This window comes from Schistocerca piceifrons, unplaced genomic scaffold (assembly GCF_021461385.2).
Source record: "Schistocerca piceifrons isolate TAMUIC-IGC-003096 unplaced genomic scaffold, iqSchPice1.1 HiC_scaffold_936, whole genome shotgun sequence".
Taxonomy (NCBI): Eukaryota; Metazoa; Arthropoda; class Insecta; order Orthoptera; family Acrididae; genus Schistocerca; species Schistocerca piceifrons.
In genome coordinates, this window is record NW_025729208.1 from 5101288 (window position 1) to 5106287 (window position 5000).

Below are 5000 nucleotides of genomic sequence, written 5' to 3' on the forward strand. Positions count from 1 at the left end.
GTAGGTCTCCCGCAACATGACCTCCTGCAACGACGCTACCGCCATCTATGAGACGCCAAGCCGACTAAGACAGCGATGGCGCCACAGTGGCCGCCTTTCGACGCCACCCACAAAGGCTGCAGCCTCTGTCGACCATAGCACCCAATCTCCAGTGGCTCTGCCGCACGAAGCCGTGGACCGGCAATGACGCCACCCGCACCCGTTCGTGCACCACCCCAACCGCCAAACTCGCACCTCCAGCGGATGAACGGCGGACGTTTCCCGCACTCGTAAAGTGCAATCCACCCCTATAACTTGCGTTTCATGAAGAGTTATTTCCAATATGCGACATTCCCGCTGTCCGTATACATGAGCCGCGACCTGTACCACTTACGAGCGAGAGACGCGATCGCGTTGCTCACTGTACGGCGTCCGATACCGAGCCATCAGCATGTCGGTCCCCATGCGCGTTGCACTCGCACTCGCAGTCGCAAAAACGTGGGGCAAATATATTACGCGGAAGAGTTATAACAGACCGAGCCCCACTGCATGGGGGGAGTCTTTGTCACTAATGTACACAGATGGAACATTTTGGACTGGAACCAGATTACCCGTACACACGGCGCTGATTAGTAATCAATGCAGAGCCATCAAACTACAGCAAATATACACAACTGTCCGTATACATGCTGAAAGAGTCTGCCCAAAATGGGAACCACACGTCAGCCAGACACTCTGATCACGCACCACTCTCTGCTTCTAACAGGCGCACATACAATATGTAAGCACCAGCATGGAACAACATCCAGTGCATCTTCTCCGCCACATTACACAATCCACACTATCACAACCAGACCAGGAGGTCCGTGCGGAAAATACAATATCCCAGCCTTTCGACATCCACCATTGCGCAGACCAGGCACCAACACCCACACATGTCCTATACAACGGTGCACCCAACATCACAATAGTACCTCCTGTCACAGCGCACAAACAATGACATGAGTCAAAGACACAGGTCTCACACAAGCATAGAATTGGAGCGCCGCCTCTAATAAGCCAAAGGTGCATCCTGACGTGACAAATCTGATCATGTCACAAGCATTCACTTACTATAATCACTATCAACGAACCTGCCGCCCCCGCCCCCCCCCCCCCCTACACCTTTCCGTACAACAACGTGTAACCTAACCTAACCTAACCTAACCTATGTTGTACCTTAACCTAACCTATGTTGTACCTTAACCTAACCTATGTTGTACCTTAACCTAACCTATGTTGTACCTTAACCTAACCTATGTTGTACCTTAACCTAACCTATGTTGTACCTTAACCTAACCTATGTTGTACCTTAACCTAACCCATGTTGTACCTTAACCTAACCCATGTTGTACCTTAACCTAACCCATGTTGTACCTTAACCTAACCCATGTTGTACCTTAACCTAACCCATGTTGTACCTTAACCTAACCCATGTTGTGCCTCAACCTAACCCATGTTGTGCCTCAACCTAACCCATGTTGTGCCTCAACCTAACCCATGTTGTGCCTTAACCTAACCCATGTTGTGCCTCAACCTAACCCATGTTGTGCCTTAACCTAACCCATGTTGTGCCTTAACCTAACCCATGTTGTGCCTTAACCTAACCCATGTTGTGCCTTAACCTAACCCATGTTGTGCCTTAACCTAACCCATGTTGTGCCTTAACCTAACCCATGTTGTGCCTTAACCTAACCCATGTTGTGCCTTAACCTAACCCATGTTGTCGCCTTAACGTAACCCACGTTGTCGCCTAAACCTGCTCTGTAATTGTTATACGACTCGTTCAATTACTGTAGTGTTGCCCACCCGCAACCCTCGCAATATAGTTCGCTACTCGCACTGCCCGCACCCCTGTGTATCGCTTCATGTTAAACACCTTGCAAGTCTTGCTCACTTTCCACATGCTCCTGCTGTACACTGTAATGTGGATGGCAGCAGGACGTACATGCCGCCCCTCCCCACGTCCCCACCTTGCCCCCTGCCTTCGCAAGCTGGTTGGTGAGAAGTTTGCATGTTCAATGCCCTTCGCATGCGACGTACTCAGGCTACGTTGTGGTGCGGCCTGTGTCAACTGTCCGCTGATGTCGTACGCGTGAACCACAATCTGTACTGCACATTCGTCCTTATGTACTGAATGATACATCGTGGCACATGTGTGACCGCACAACGACTGCGCCCAAAAACGGCGGACCATACAGTGCAAATATTGTGCACGCAGCTACGTGTCGTCTCCCTATGAGAGCTGGATTGCAGTGTGGTACGCCATAGAGACGTGTGGGAGGAACGGACGCCGTGGATGGCGATCAGCATGAGCTGTCTGTTGATGTATTCGGACCTAGTCGTCTCTCCTCACACACCGTGATGGCATGGTGCACCGCGTTCCATATCTGCGACATGCTACAGAGGCCGGTTGACAGTCGTTCGAGCAATGGACATCGCATACGTACGGGGGCCACCTTCCACGTATTGTCTAGGCGTGCACATTTTGTTGCGTGTATGTGGGCAGACGTAGTGTGGCGTGACACCTGACACAGGCATGCAATAATCGTTGAAGTTGCAAATGGCGATGGACGCCTGCGTTTTCTGGTGAAGTTACGCAAATGAACAAATGGTAACCTGTTGTGGTGCGGTTGTTCTCGCTAGGGGTGAATCGGTGATGGCGACGATAGGTTGAGGTACTAACCGGTTGTTCCAGCGATACCCACCATGCCGACGAAACTGAACGGCATCTGGGTGTGAAGCGATACGCGGCGGTGGCTGGGTGGGACCGTCCCCGGCCGGTGAGGGGGCGCCTCCCGGCGTGCTGGCCGCGCGGTGCGTGGGCGCACGCGCTACAGCCGGCTGGTGGGGGCGGCCAGTGGCAGGCGCGCCGGCCGACGGACGCGGCAGGCGTCGCAGCTGCGCGCCGGCGCACCCTGCGCGCGGCGCCGTGCGGCCAAAGTAGGTCCTCGCGGGCCCGGTGCGAAGCGCGGTGGACATCTTCAGTGTGCTGGTCCGATTGAGGACTGTGTGCGTTGAGGATGCGCCGCCGCCCGGCGCTCGGCGCCGCGACGCCGTCTGCTGCTCGGTCGCCCCAGCGGTTCTCGCTGGTGGTTTGTATCGCAGCTGTGCGGATGTGTTGGCGCGTGCGCTGTGCTGGGAGAGTTCGCTTCGGCACCCAAGTGGGGCTTTTGTCCTTCTGTGGCGCTGGCGTTGGAGCTGCCGGTCACCGTAGGTGGCGCGTGTTGTCTCCCGCCGGCAATGCCACGACAGCACGCTCCCGGGCCTCTGTCGGCAGCGGCAAGCTCAGTTGGGAGCACGGGTGGTCGCACCGAAAGCGTCTACTCGCCTAACTCCGGGCGATTGCGCCTCTCTCGAACCCGACCAAGTACTTGGGACGGCGCTGCGCGCCGCCGGGACCTGAGAGGGTTTCGAGGTGTATTGTGCAGGGGAGCTCAGCCTCCTCCTGTTTGCAGAATGATTGAGCGGACGCTTGCGTGTTCGCGCGGGCCCCCGGGACACACTCCCGGGCGGCCGGCTGCTCAGCTCTAGTTGACGCAGCTCCCTGGTTGATCCTGCCAGTAGTCATATGCTTGTCTCAAAGATTAAGCCATGCATGTCTCAGTACAAGCCGCATTAAGGTGAAACCGCGAATGGCTCATTAAATCAGTTATGGTTCCTTAGATCGTACCCACGTTACTTGGATAACTGTGGTAATTCTAGAGCTAATACATGCAAACAGAGTCCCGACCAGAGATGGAAGGGACGCTTTTATTAGATCAAAACCAATCGGTCGGCTCGTCCGGTCCGTTTGCCTTGGTGACTCTGAATAACTTTGGGCTGATCGCACGGTCCTCGTACCGGCGACGCATCTTTCAAATGTCTGCCTTATCAACTGTCGATGGTAGGTTCTGCGCCTACCATGGTTGTAACGGGTAACGGGGAATCAGGGTTCGATTCCGGAGAGGGAGCCTGAGAAACGGCTACCACATCCAAGGAAGGCAGCAGGCGCGCAAATTACCCACTCCCGGCACGGGGAGGTAGTGACGAAAAATAACGATACGGGACTCATCCGAGGCCCCGTAATCGGAATGAGTACACTTTAAATCCTTTAACGAGTATCTATTGGAGGGCAAGTCTGGTGCCAGCAGCCGCGGTAATTCCAGCTCCAATAGCGTATATTAAAGTTGTTGCGGTTAAAAAGCTCGTAGTTGGATTTGTGTCCCACGCTGTTGGTTCACCGCCCGTCGGTGTTTAACTGGCATGTATCGTGGGACGTCCTGCCGGTGGGGCGAGCTGAAGGCGTGCGACCGCCTCGTGCGTGCTCGTGCGTCCCGAGGCGGACCCCGTTGAAATCCTACCAGGGTGCTCTTTATTGAGTGTCTCGGTGGGCCGGCACGTTTACTTTGAACAAATTAGAGTGCTTAAAGCAGGCAAGCCCGCCTGAATACTGTGTGCATGGAATAATGGAATAGGACCTCGGTTCTATTTTGTTGGTTTTCGGAACCCGAGGTAATGATTAATAGGGACAGGCGGGGGCATTCGTATTGCGACGTTAGAGGTGAAATTCTTGGATCGTCGCAAGACGAACAGAAGCGAAAGCATTTGCCAAGTATGTTTTCATTAATCAAGAACGAAAGTTAGAGGTTCGAAGGCGATCAGATACCGCCCTAGTTCTAACCATAAACGATGCCAGCCAGCGATCCGCCGCAGTTCCTCCGATGACTCGGCGGGCAGCCTCCGGGAAACCAAAGCTTTTGGGTTCCGGGGGAAGTATGGTTGCAAAGCTGAAACTTAAAGGAATTGACGGAAGGGCACCACCAGGAGTGGAGCCTGCGGCTTAATTTGACTCAACACGGGAAACCTCACCAGGCCCGGACACCGGAAGGATTGACAGATTGATAGCTCTTTCTTGATTCGGTGGGTGGTGGTGCATGGCCGTTCTTAGTTGGTGGAGCGATTTGTCTGGTTAATTCCGATAACGAACGAGACTCTAGCCT

General features: G+C 54.2%; 1 non-coding gene across 1 annotated transcript in view; it reads left to right on the top strand.

The window, feature by feature from the left end:
- The first annotated feature begins 3562 nt into the window (after positions 1-3562).
- LOC124772090 overlaps positions 3563-5000 on the top strand; it is a 1909-nt gene continuing 471 nt past the window's right edge. Inside the window, exon 1 of the ribosomal RNA XR_007013767.1 lies at positions 3563-5000. This exon is cut by the window's right edge and continues 471 nt beyond it. This is a non-coding gene — a ribosomal RNA (small subunit ribosomal RNA).